At 38.5% G+C, this 14,635-nt stretch overlaps 1 protein-coding gene across 1 annotated transcript in view; it reads right to left on the bottom strand.

Annotated features, from left to right (window-relative positions):
* CFAP61 (cilia and flagella associated protein 61) overlaps window positions 1-14,635 on the bottom strand; it is a 273,562-nt gene that overhangs the window by 201,062 nt on the left and 57,865 nt on the right. The gene's annotated exons all lie outside the window — the stretch shown is intronic.

Raw genomic sequence — 14,635 nt, 5'->3', positions numbered from 1 at the left:
TTTGAGCCCCTATTTCATTTTATACATAAAAATCACTTCCAATACATTAACAGGTTTATTATCATTATTGTTATTATTATTATTATTTTGAGAGAGAGAGAGAGAGCGTGCATGCACAAAAGTGGGGGAGGGGCTAAGGAGAGGGGACAGAGGATCTGAAGTGGGCTCTATGCTGCCTGCGCAGTGGGGTTCAAACTCATGAACTGTGAGATCATGACTGAGCTGAAGTGAGATGCTCAACCGACTGAGCCACCAAGGTGCCCCCTTAATTTTTTTAAAAATATGTTTGAGTTATAAGAGAATAATCTGTGATCTCAGTGGTGGAGAAATTCTTCCTTAAAAATCCTTCTGCGAAAGGGTGGAAGTCATGAAAGCAAAATACTTTTTATTTATTTATTTTTGTGTGTATGCCAGGCATTTTTATTTTACTTTAAGTTTTTATTTTAATTCTAGTTAGTTAACATATATACTTGACCACATCAAAATCTAAAAGGTCTGTCAAAAGTACCCTAAAAAGAAGTTTTTTTAAAAAGTAGATACAGGGAGGGGTACCTAAGTGGCTCAGTCAGTTAAGCATTCAATTCTTGATTTTGGCTCAGATCATGATCTCACAGCTATGAAATCAAGCCATGCATTGGGCTCTGCACTGGGCATGGAGCCTATTTAAGATTCTCTTCTTTTCCCTCTGCCCCTCCCTTGCTCGCATGTACACATGCACATGCTCGCTCTCTCCTCTTTCCCCCCAAAGTAGATACATAGAGAAAATATTTGCAACACACCTCATGGAATAACTGAATTACAGAAAGGAGAAACAACCCATTAGGAAAGGCAATGAATGTCCAGGAAATTTAAATGACCAATAAACACATAAAAGTGTTCATTCTCAATATTGTTCAGAGAAATAAAATTAAAACAATGATCTCTCCTTTCACACCTATCAGATTGTCAAAAGTTTAAAAGGCTGACACTGAGTATGAAGAACTGTGAAAGGGTCTGGAGAAACACCACTGGTTTGGCCATGTTTGGTGGCCATGTGAGTACTTCCAAGCCCAGCAAGAATTCCAGAAATAGAGCCTATGAAAACTTGCAAGGGATCCAAGGAGACATGCGCTGGGATGTTCACTGCAGCACCCTTTGCAATAACAAAAGAGCAGAAACAATTTAAGTGTCCATCTAAGAACAAATATGGCACATTCCATGCAGTGGATGGAATACTACCCCGAAGGTAAAAGGAGTGTCTTATACCTATGTGTACCAACATTAGATCTCAAAGAGTGAAGAAGCAAATATCAAAATATCACATACCCCAAAGACACCATTTATATAAAAAAAACCACTGCCACAAAAGGGTAGTGTTTCTTCTATCAATATATGGACTTCATATAAAAGTATAAAAGAGTGGGGCCCCCGGGTGGCTCAGTTGGTTAAGCGTCCGATTCTTGATTTTGGCTCACATCATGATCTCATGGTGGGAGAGAGCCCTGCAGTGGACTCTGTGCTGACAGCACAGAGTTTGTTTGGGATTCTCTCTCTCTCTCTCTCTCTCTCTCTCTCTCTGCACCCCTCCCCTGCTCATAAGCTCTCTCTCTCTTTCTCAAAATAAATAAATAAATGTTTTTTGTTTTTAAGTATAAAAAAGAGGTCCGGGTGAACACACACTAAATTTTTTATAATGGCTATTTCTGGGGAGGAAAGGAAGAACCAGACTTGGAGGCGGTTCAATGGGAACTCAGCTTCAATTGCATTATTTTAATTTTTCAAAGAAGGACAGTTTCATGTGTTACTAATGCAATCAAGATTTTTTAAATGTCCAATTAAATTATTAAATGTCCAAAATATTTGTCCAATGTGTTACAAAATAGCCATTTTTATTTATTATTATAATATTACAAATGGTTTCAAAAAAGCCTGCCACATGAATTTAAATCATTTAATTTTAAGAAGGGGAAAGATTAGAGGTTCAAGTTAAATCATTCCACTAAACTTCGACGAGTTGCAAGCACTTTGAGATTCTCAGAGTAGTGAATAAGATGTAGGCCCTCATATTCTACAAGGCTCACAAGCGATCACATACGCACACACATACGCACACACACCCTTATCTCTCTGTGTGAAAGCTGCTAAAGAAGGCATATGAATAAAGCACACAGTGTTCATTTATTTATTCATTCATTTAAAAATTTATATTTCACACCTACCATCTGTTAGACATTAACATTCTAGGGGTTTCAGCAATGAACAAGACTAACTTGCACTGCCAAAGCAAGTTAGTTAGTGAATGAGAAAACATTAAGTTATGATAGATGACATGTAGAAAATGAGACCCCAGGTGCTGCTTTAGATTGAGTGGTTGGAGAAGTCCTTCCAAACATTTAAGCTGAGACCCGAAGGCTAAGAAGTAGCCTTGAGACAGTAAAAGAGAATGGAAACGGGGAGCCTGGGTGGCTCAGTCGGTTGAGCGTCTGACTTCAGCTCAGGTCATGATCTCACAGTCCATGAGTTTGAGCCCCGCATCAGGCTCTGTGCTGACAGCTCAGAGCCTGGAGCCTGCTTCAGATTCTGTGTCTCCCTCTCTCTCTGCCCCTCTCCTGATCATGCTCTGTCTCTATCTCAAAAATAAATAAAAACATTAAAAAAAGAGAGAGAGAGAGAGAATGGAAACAATGAGTAAACAACTCTTTCTAGGAGTTTTGCTGAAGAGCAAAGACTTCCTTATTTCTTGACAGTTTTCCTTCCTTGATTTGCCTCTGATCCTTGATCTTCTTTGTAATTATGTTACTTTCCTGGGGCTGCTGTGACAAATTACAGTCACCTGGTAGCTTAATGATAGAAATGTATTCTCTCACAATTCTGGAAGATAGAGTCCAAAATCAGTATCCGTGGGCAGAAATCAAGGTGCCAGCAGGGACACACTCCCTCCAGAGATTTGGGAAGAAGCTGTTCCTGCCGCTTCCAGCTTATAGTGGCTGTCAGCATCCCTTGCCATGTGACCACATCACTCCAATCTCTGTCTCTATGGTCACAATGCCTCTTCCTCTCTGTATTATCTCCCCCTGTCTCTTTCTCTCAAAAGGACACTCGTGATGGGATGTCAGGCCCCCGAGATACTCTAAAACAAACTCCTTATCTAGAGATCCTTAATCACACCTACAAATACCTTTTCCCCAAAACTAAAGTCATATTTACAGGTTCCAGGGATCAGAATGCGAGCATCTTTGGGGAGGTAATGTTTCAGTGTACCTCAATGGGCACCTGTTGCTGAAGAAGTACTGTGACCATCCAAATACTTACTAGGAAGGTCAAACTCAACTTGTCCAAATCAAAATCACAGCATCTCCATCAAATAATTAATTCACTCTTACTATTCGATATTGCAAAGTGGTTCCACCATCTACCTAGTTTCTGCAGTCATCCTTGATTTTTCCCTTTTCCATAACCTTCCCTCTCCATATGTAGTAAAACATCAAATTCAATTAATTCTCCAAAATATGTCCCAGGCTTCATCCATAATCAATGTTCTGGTTCAGTCCCTCCTCATCTCTTTCCTGGACACTCCAGTGACCCTTGGAAAGTCTTCCTGTGAACCAGAAGTTGACCATGGGTTTCTTTCTAGTTGAAAATTCCTCATGGATCAGCTTCAGGTATGTTGCGAATAGATACAATCTAATCTCCTTTGCAAGGCATGTAAAGCCTTGTCTCCCCTCAATCTCCTGTCCTGCTCCATCTCCTGTCACTACCTCACTTAAAGCTCTAGAAACACTGAAATTGTACTTTCCCCTAATAAGCCATGGTTTCTAATACCTCCTTATTTTGTACATTTTGTTCCCTCTACTAGGAAAATCTTTCTGCTTATTCACCTAGAAAGCTCCAATTAGTTTTTGAAGTTTTGACTCAAAAGCTTTTTGTGTGTGAATTCTATGCTGATGCTCTCAAGATGACTTAGGTGTAATTCTGCTATAGTCCCACCACAATTTTCTAGCCTTCAAAACACTTCACTTTTTGTAAATTAATTTGTCCTGCATATTTATCCTGCCATTAGACAGTACTAGACTCACCATGTACTAGACTATAGACTAGGTTCCTAATGTCTACTATATGGGAAGTACTCAGTGTTTACTGAATGGCTGAATGAACAGCAAGAGGCTGATGATAAAGTTCACAATGATACAAAGAAAAACACTAGGCAGGCTGCATTAAAGGAAAAGAAAGGCCTTTTTTCTTACTTTTCAAGGAAACTTTTCCCAACTGGACTGCAGTGCAGACTCCACACCATACAATATGACAAACTTGAGCTTAATTCCCTGGTAATCCCCATATCATTGTCTTTTTTTTTTTTTTTTTTTTTTTTACTTTTTCAACGTTTATTCATTTTTGAGAGTGAGAGAGACAGCCTGTGAGCAGGGGAGAGGCAGAGAGAGAGGGAGACAGCATCTGAAGCAGGCTCCAGCCTCTGAGCTGTCAGCACAGAGTCAGATGCAGGGCTCAAACTCACGGACCCGTGAGATCATGACCTGAGCTGAAGCGGGATGCTTAACTGACTGAGCTACCCAGGCACCCTTCCCATGTCATTGTCTTGAGATGAGACCATAGGTTTTAGCCTCCTCCAGGCTAAATTGGAGTTTGTGTCTCCAGTAGAAGAGGAGAAAGAGGTCATGATCAAAATCATTAGCATTATTCTTTTTTGTGGGAATAAGGGTTGAAATGATGATGCTGGTTTTTTTACCCTCCCTGTATTTAGGCCCTTGCTATGTAATTTCCTCTCCCTCTGATTCTGGGGTCAGCTGTGTGATCTGCTTTAGATAAAATAATGTGTATTAGTTCAAAGCCTAGACCTCAAGAGGCTTTGTGTGTTTCCACTTGGTCTCCTGCACCTTTGTGGTCACCATAAGAACTTGCCCAATCCTGGGCGCCTGGGTGGCGCAGTCGGTTAAGCGTCCGACTTCAGCCAGGTCACGATCTCGCGGTCCGGGAGTTCGAGCCCCGCGTCAGGCTCTGGGCTGATGGCTCAGAGCCTGGAGCCTGTTTCCGATTCTGTGTCTCACTCTCTCTCTGCCCCTCCCCCGTTCATGCTCTGTCTCTGTCTGTCCCAAAAATAAATAAACGTTGAAAAAAAAAAATTAAAAAAAAAAAAGAACTTGCCCAATCTAGCCCGCTGAAAGGATGAGAGGCACATAGAGCAGAGCCAAGGCCAGCCTAGATCAGCCAACAGGCAACCAACCCCAAGTCATGTGAGAAGACCCAGCCAAGATCAAGAAAGCTGCCTAAATAACCCCAGTTGTATCAGCAAAACATCCTTATTGTGGTATGCCACTGTGGTTTGGTAGCTGTTTGCTGGCAGCACTAGTGTGGTAATGGGTTATTGATGTAACCATGAAAGATAATAGAGAGAATTAACCAAATCCTGAAGCTGGTTCTTTGAAAATACTAATTAAATTGACACTGGTGAGATTAAGAAAGGAAAAGACACAAATAAATAGTACTAGTAATGAAACATAAAAATACAGGTGACATCTATTAAGTAAGGTGGTAGATATAAATCCATAAGAAAATTAAATATAAATGGACTAAATATTCAAATTAAAAGATAACAGTTGTCACTCTAGATTATTACACCTGGGTGGCTCAGTCGGTTAAGTGTCCAACTTCAGCTCAGGTCATGATCTCACAGTTTGTAAGTTCGAGCCCCATGTCAGGCTCTGTGCTGTCATCTTAGAGCCTGGAGCTCCCTTCAGATTCAGTGTCTCTCTCTGTGCACTTTCCCTGCTTGTTCTCTGTCTGTCTCTCTCAAAAATAAATAAAAATTTAAAAAATTAAAAAAAAAAAGAACACTTGGGGCACCCGGGTGGCTCAGTCGTTTGAGTGTCTGACTTCGGCTCGGGTCATGATTGTGCAGTTTGTGAGTTTGAGCTCTGAATTGGGCTCACTGCTGTCAGCGTGGAACCTATTTTGGATCCTCTACCCGCCCCCCTCTGCCCCTCCCCTGTTCATGTTCTCTCTGTCTCAAAAATAAACATTAAAAAAATAACACTTAAACTCTATGCTGTTTATAAAGGGCACATCTAAAATGTAATGAAATAGGAAGAATGAAAATAAAAGGATGGAAAAAAGATACGGTATGCAAATATGAATCAAAGAAAGCAGGTATGGCCATATTAAAATCAGAAAAAGTAGACTTTAGGGGCACCTGAGTGGCTCATTTGGTTAAGTGTCCGACTTTTGATTTCGGCTCAGGTCATGATCCCAGGGCCATAGGATTGAGGCCCATGTCAGGCTCCGCACTGAGCATGGAGTCTGCTTAATGTTCATCTTCTCTCTCCCTTTGCCCCCTCCCCCACTCAAGTGCTCTCTCTCTTTCTCTCTCTCTCTCTGTCTCTTAAAAAAAGAAAAAAACGAAAAAGTAATTCTAAGGCAAAATAATATCACTAGAGATGAAGAGGACACGTTATAACTGATTTTTTTTAATTCAAAGAAGATATAATTATTTAAAAATTATGCACCTCATAACACAGATTCAATATATATAATAAAAAATGTTAGACTCTGAGGAGAAATCAGTATATCCACAATCAAAGAAGGGGATTTTAAGACACATCTCATTAATTGATCAAATAAGTGAAGAAGTCAATAAGGATAAAATATTTGACAACATTATTATCAAATGTGACTGATTCATATAGAACCCTGCATCTAACAACTACAGGATAGTCTTTTCATGGACCCAAGGAACATTTTCAAAAATTGACCATATGTTCAACAAAGTTTAAAAGATTAAGATCAGAGTAGGTTCTGTGACTTCAATGCAATTAAACTAACACACAGTAATAAAAAGATAACTAGAACATCCCAAATGGATAAAGAAAATGTGGTATATACATACAATGGAAAATTATTCAACCTTGAAAAAGAAGGAAATCCTGCAATATGTTAACAACATGGATGAACCTTGAGGACGTTATGTCAAGTGAAATAAGCCAGTCACAGAAGGACAAATACTGCATGATTGCACTTATATGAGGTACCTAAAACAGTTCTACTCATAGAAGCATAGAGCAGAATGGTGAAGCCAGGGGCTGAGAGGAGAGGATAATGGGGGGGGGGGGCAGGTTGGCTGCTATTCAACAGGTATAAAGTTTCAGTTATCTAAGATGAATACATGCAAGAGATCTGCTGAACAACACTGTGGCTACAGTTAACAAAACTGCATTGTACACTTAAAAAATTTAAGAAGGTAGTTTTCATGTTAAGTGTTCTTAACACAATAAAATAAAATAAATACATAAGAGAAAAAGAGGGAAAGCACATTAGACCATGCAAGCTAAATTTGTGATCACACAAAATCAAGATGTTAGATTGATCCAGAAGATCACTCCATTCCAATGGGAAAGTTTTCATCCCACGAGTTTGGAGCAAAGGGCCCATGGGCAACATGGCCGAAGGCAGGGCAGACAAAGGTGGTGGTGAAGGGCCTGGGAAGCTGCCAGAGCAGGTAGAGGAGGAATCCCAGGTTTTGCATGGAACTGGCCACTGTAAGTGGTTCAATGTGCAAATGGGATTTGGATTCATCTCCATGATAAACCGAGAGGGAAGCCCCTTGGATATTCCAGTCGATGTGTTTGTGCACCAAAGCAAATTATTCATGGAAGGATTTAGAAGCTTAAAAGAAGAAGAACCAGTGGAATTCACATTTTAAAAATCTTCCAAAGGCCTTCAATCAATACGGGTAACTGGACCTAAACCACCCCTGTTTAGGAAGTGAAAGAAGACCCAAAAGAAAGACACTACAAAAAAGAAAAACAAAGGGAGATAGGTCGCTCTCCAGAAATGATTAGGGCCAACATACAACCCCTTCAAAAATAAGACTGTTCGGGGTGCGTGGGTGGCTCAGTCAGTTATGCATCCGACTCTTGATTTCAGCTCAGGTCATGGTCATGGTTCATGGAATGGAGCCCTGTGTCAGGCTCTGCACTGATGGTGTGGAGCCTGCTTGGGATTCTCTCTCTCACCCTTTCTCTACCCCTTCCCCACACTTGTGTTCTCTCTCTCTCTCTCAAAATAAATAAATAAGCATTAAATAAATACATACATACATACATACATACATACATACATAACAGATATCCCCATATGTTTGAGAATAAATATTCTTTTAAATAATTTATGGGCCAAAGAATAAATGAAGTGAAATTTCAAAAATATTGATAACGAGGGGCACCTGACTGGCTCAGTCAGTTAAGTGTCTGACTCTTGATTTCAGCTCAGATCATTGACCTCACAGCTTGAACCGTGAGTTCAAGCCCCATGTAGGGCCCTGCATTGACAGTGTGGAGCCTGCTTCAGATTCTTTCCCTTTGCCCCTCCCCACATATTCTGTCTGTCTGCCTGTCTCTCTCTCTTCTCCAAAATGAATAAACTTAAAAAAAATATTGATAATGAATATATTACATAACTTGGGAGTTGCAGCTAATTCCAGGCAGAGAATAATGTTTCTAGTTTTAAAACTCATAGAAAAAAGGAAGAAAACTGAAAATCAATGAGCTAAGAATCCATCTTAAGATATAGGAACACAAACATCAAATTAAGCCTAGGGGTGCCTGGGTGGCTCAGTCGGTCCGACTTCAGCTCAGGTCATGAGTTCAGCTCAGGTCAGTCCGTGAGTTCGAGCCCCGCATCGGGCTCTGTGCTGACAGCTCAGAGCCTGGAGCCTGCTTCAGATTCTGTGTCTCCCTCTCTCTATGCCCCTCCTCTGTTCATGCTCTGTCTCTCTCTGTCTCAAAAATAAGTTAAAAAAAAAATTAAGCCTAAAAATAAAAAGGAGGAAATAATAAAAGAGCAAAAATAAAATAAGTAACAAACATAAAATAGGGAGCACCAAACAAGCTAATAATTGGTCCTTTGAAAAGACTAAAAAAATTGATAAGCCACTAGCAAGACTATTCAAGAGAGAAAATACAAATAACCAAGGTCAGGAATTTTGAAAAAGGCAACATTGCTACAGAGCTTACGAACAGTAAAAGCATAATAGAAAAAAATGAAGAATACCTTCAACTTTATCCTAATGCATTTGGAAATGTAAAGAAATGTACAAATTCTTATAAAAAATTACAAACTTAACCAAAGAGACAAAGAAGAATAGTTCTACTACAATTTATTTGAAATTGCAATCAAAAACCTTCCTCCAAAAAGTCCACCAGGTTCAGACAGCTTCCCTGGTAAATTCTATAAAACATTTAAAGAATAAATATCTCTATCCTTGCATAAACTTCCAAAAATAGAAGAAGGAAGAATACTCCTCAAATTGCTTTATGAGGCCAACAGAACCTCATTTCCAAAGTCTGGCAAAGATGTTTCAAGAAGGGAAAATTACAGACCAATTTCACTCATGAATGTAGCTGCAAAAATCCTCCACAAAACATTAGCAAAGAATCCAGTACTGCCTATAAAGAAAAATATATTATTAACAAAATAGTTAACATACAAAAATTAATCAATGTAATTCACCTCATTAACAGAATAATGAAGAATCATATGATCATCTCAGCAAGTACAGAAAAAAAGCATTTTATAGAATTAAATTCAATTTAAAAAAAACAACAACCATTATTGATAAATTTCTTAGCAAACTATAAATACAGAGACTTCTTTATACTGGTCATGGGTATTCACAAAGTCATCTTTACTGGTAATGTATTCAGAACTTTCCATTTAATATTAAGAACAACAAAAGGATGCCTGCTAACACCATTTCTACCCAAGGTATTAGCTAGTACATGAAAAAGAAATAAAAAGAATAAGGATTCGAAAATAAAAAAAAAAAATTTACATTATGCAGAGAAAGTCCAAAAAAATCTGCAGATCATAGAATTAATAAATCAGTGTAGAAAGATCATTGGATATAAGGTCAATATCCCAAACAAGCTGCATTTCTATATAACAACAATAAATAATTTGAAAGCAAAAATTTTTAAAGATAAAATTTCCAAAAGTGTGAAAATATCAAACACCTAGCAATAAATCTAATAACAGATGTGAAAAAAAGTCTGTTGCAACAAGTATAAAACATTGCGGAAAGTGGACATAAATAAATTGAGGAATATAGCATATTCATAGATTAGAGGGCTCAATACATTGTAAAGATGTCAGTTCACCCTACACTGATCTATAGATTCAAATCAATCCCATTCAAGATCTGAAATTATTATTTTTAAAAAGTATTTCTTGGTTTGATATTTATTTATTTATTTATTTATTTATTTATTTATTTATTTATTTTATTTATAGAGGAAGAGAGAGAGTACGTGCTCACACAAGCACAGAAGGGGCAAAGGGAGAGGGAGGGAGACGATCTTAAACAGGCTCCATGCAGGGCTTGATCTCACAACCACGTGATCATGACCTGAGCTGAAATCAAGAGTTAGACACTTAATCGACTGAGCCACCCAATGACCCTTCAAGTTATTATTTTTGAGCTCTCAAGTTTATGTGAGAAATCAGATAAGCTATGTTTTTAATTTTTTTTTTTTAAAGAATTTTTTAAGTAATCTCTGTACTCAATGTAGGGCTTAAACCCACAACACTGAGATCAAGAGTGCAAAGCTCCAGGGACTGAGCCAGCCAGGTGCCCCACAGAGAAACTGGTTTCAAAATGTTTTAAGGTAAGTTTGTTTATTTGTTTGTTTGTTTGTTATGACTATGTTACTTCCTGTAGTTTAACTTCTGAATTCTTTATGGTTATTTGATTAAGTAGATAATTTTTTTTTCAGAGTAATCTGTAATCCTATTAAAATCAGATGTTCAAACCTTTTAAGATATTTGACAACTTTTGGTATTTTGCCTTCCCAAAATAAAATCCTAAGTAAAATCGTGATCCTTAACTGACTTCCCAGGGGGTCCCTGGAAAATCTCTAAGGATTTGTTCTTTTCCTTGTAAAATGAGAGATATCTAAAATTCATTAAATACATTGAATTGCATAAGAAGAACTGTCAAATAAGAAGAGATGTTGGGGTGCCTGGGTGGCTTGGTCGGTTAAGCGTCTGACTTCAGCTCAGGTCATGATCTCACGGTCCGTGAGTTCGAGCCCCGCGTCGGGCTCTGTGCTGACAGCTCAGAGCCTGAAGCCTGTTTCAGATTCGGTGTCTCCCTCTCTCTCTGCCCCTCCCCTGTTCATGCTCTGTCTCTCTCTGTCTCAAAAATAAATAAACATTAAAAAATAAAAAAAATAAAAAAAAAAGAAGAGATGTTTAACTTTCCCTAGGTTATATTTGTGTGGGTGAATGTTATTAATACAAATATTTCAGGGATTATATGAAGGTCCTAGAAATTTGTCAATGTCCTCACTGTCCATATGTGTCCTGGTACTGCTTTGCCTGATATTAGACACAACAATAATATAATGTTATCAACATTCCAGTTATTACTTGCAAATGCAGTGTGCCACAGAAACAACAACATTTCCTTGTCAACTGTATTAATTTCATAAAAAACGCTCATAAGATCTTCAGCCACAGCCAGTTAAGTCTTTTGCCCTCCACAGACAGGAATTGGTTGCCCTGATGCTTCCATGGAAGCTCTTGCATTCAGCTACAAGCCAGAACGTGTGTCTTCAACAAGAGAAACTGTCTCAAAGACCCATGGAAAAGGGACTATGCAAGGGACCCTAGAGCACAGGCTTCTGGTAGCATTGACAAAGTAACATTGAGACCATACCAGTGGACTGAGCAAGGAGTCACAAATCTCCAATGGGCAAACTGATGGGTTCATGAAACTGCTAATCCAAGATCAAGCAGAACAAAAATTAATTACATGGTACTAAATGAATTAATGAAGGATAATTACATCATTTGTTTAAAATATTGCTCCTGGATTTAATGAACCACTTAATTTTTGCTTCTGTTTTTAAAATGTTTATTTATTTATTTTGAGAGAGAGAGAGAGAGAGAAAGGCAGAGAGAGACAAGGAGAGAGAGAATCCCAAGCAGGCTCCATGCTCAGCACAGAGCCCGATGTGGGGCTTGATCTTACCTTGATCAGGTGAGACCATCACCTGAGGTGAAATCAAGAGTTGCATGCTTAATCGACTGAGCCACCCAGGTGCCCCTTTATTTTTCCTTCTTAAGCTATTTTTAACTTACAAAATTTAGTAGATTATACCTTTGAAAACATTTATCTTTTTCTCCCTCCCTCATCCCTCTAGAATTTGTTATTATTGAATATTCTAATTTTCATGGCAATATAGTTATTTTCAAAGGTTCAATAAGAATCTTTCCTCTTTGTAAACAGGACATAATTGGAAACATTGGTTATATGACCAAGGCTTTGGCTGAAATGTCATATTTAAGAATGACATGTATAGAATCAAATACAACTAGACAGTTTTAAGGAAATAAGGTTGATTTTACAGAGCTAATGCTTATAAAGCCCTCTTAGGTATTTGGCACCTGGATTATAAAGTTTCCAGCATTACAGGTAAGAAAAGATATTTTGGATATTCTTCAGGAAGAAAGAAATTCACCCAAATCTATAGGTACTTCAACTGAAACGTGGCTTGGCATTCTAGCCTCAAGAAGCATTTAAAGGTCTAACTTTCTTATAAAATTCTAGCAAAGCAGGCTCTCTACTTCTCCCAAGTCAACAAGATGCATCTTTTTCTGCAATGCCAGCAGCACTCCTAAGACACAATGGTGAAAATTAGAGAAAACAGATTTCTCAGCCATTTTGGGTGCCTGGTTGCCAGAGCTCTTTTCAACTCTGGCAAAGTGGATATTATCACCATCAATGACTCTTTCATTGACTTCAATTACATAGCCTACATGTTGCAGTATGATTCTATCAATGGCTAGTTCAATGGTACAATCTGATTAGCATTAAAAAACCAGTAGAACCTTCCATATTTTCCCATTGAAACCCTAACCCTTTCCCCGCTGTTAAATTGGTATACACATCTTTATATCTGGCTATTCGATATATCTGGCTATAGAGCATTTCTGCATGCAAAATAAACTTTTCTCCTGTCAACCTGTCAACTGTCAATAAATTTGCAGGTCCCTGACCACTCAAACTTCAGTTGGTAGAGAAAAAGTTTTCTTCTCAAAAAATACTTTTTATATCAAACAAGAAAAATAAATAAATTAATCAAGCAACTAGAATAGGAACATCAAAACAAATCCAAAAGTTTTTAAGAAAAAGGTCATAGAAATAAAAGCAAATAAACTTTTTGAAATAAATTCAAAAAGAAGGCCACAGACTTGGTAGATAAATCTAAGAGCTAGCTCTTTGAAAAGATCAATCAAACAAAAGAAGCTAATTTTTTTAACTTTATTTGAGAGAGAGAGAGAGCACACACGTGCAAGTAGGGGAGGGGCAGAGAGAGAGGGAAACAGAATTCCAATCAGTCTCCATGCTGTCAGTGCAGAGCATGACATGGGGCTTGATCCCCCTAACTGTGAGATCATGATCTTAGCTGAAACCAAGAGTCAGATGCTTAATGGACTGAGCCACCCAGGTGCCCCAAGATTCTTTTTTTTTTTTAAAGAGACGGCAAAAAAGCAAAGAGGGGAAAAAGGAACTATAACCAGGTACAGTAGAGAAGAAATTACAGGTGAAGCTCCAGACTGGGCACGTGGAAGCTGGGTCCACGTAGATCTCAAGTGTCCTAGTTAGAGGTGACAGTAGTACCCACCAGGGTGAAGTCTAGTTTGGTTACAAGCAGAGTCAGTAACAATTTCCCTGCAATGGACGACATAGTAGCCATTACTGGAGGCTAAAGACAGACAGTGCACAGGACCCACTCACTGGGAAACCCGGAGCGTTATCTACCCAAGGAGACATCTGCAGCAATGGCAGATGCCTGCTGGGAAGCTGGGCAGAGTGAAGCTAAAACTCTATGAGGGGGTTAAAATAGCATCAGTGAAGCTGTAGATTCCAAGTGAGAATCAGGACAGAATCAATATAAAGGTCAGGAATGGAGAAATTATTATAGATCTCTGCACTGACTGGAATAAGCTAAAATAATTTTAATTTCTTACCTACAAGAGTCACTTTAATCAAGTGATCAAAGTGACCACACATCATCAGTAATGGGACAAACTGAAAGTGTGTAATACCAGAATGGATGCAATGAGAATCCAGTCCCTTCTCTGATAGTCCTGCCAAGAGTGCAGAACTTGAATCTCATTGGGAGGAGACATCAGACAAACACAAATTCAAGGAAAAACTACAGAAGCATGGGCCTATCATCTTCAAAAATGTTTAGACATCATATTCAAGGAAAGACGGAGGAACTGTCCTAAAATGAAAGATAACAGGGCAACTAAATGCAGTTCGTCATTCTGGACTGGATCTTTCCACTGTAAAGGGTATTACTGGGACAGATGAAGAAACCTGAATGAGGTTCGTGACCTGTGGATTAGTTGGAGGTAACATATTCAAGGAATTCTTTGATACTGATGGATGTTTAGGTTTGTAAAGGAGACTGTCCCTCTGTAGGAAACACACACTAAAGTATTCACAAGTGGCTCCATAGGACGTCAGCATCTTATTTTCAGATAGTTCAGGAAGAAAAAAAGTACCTGCAACTTCTATGTAAATTTAAGATTGTTTTTCCATTTTAAAAAATAGAGGGGGGAAATAAAAGCATTG

The sequence above is a fragment of the Lynx canadensis genome, chromosome A3 (assembly GCF_007474595.2).
Source record: "Lynx canadensis isolate LIC74 chromosome A3, mLynCan4.pri.v2, whole genome shotgun sequence".
Lineage (NCBI taxonomy): Eukaryota > Metazoa > Chordata > Mammalia > Carnivora > Felidae > Lynx > Lynx canadensis.
Note: the sequence above shows the minus strand (reverse complement) of the source record. Positions and strands in the feature narration are given on the sequence as shown.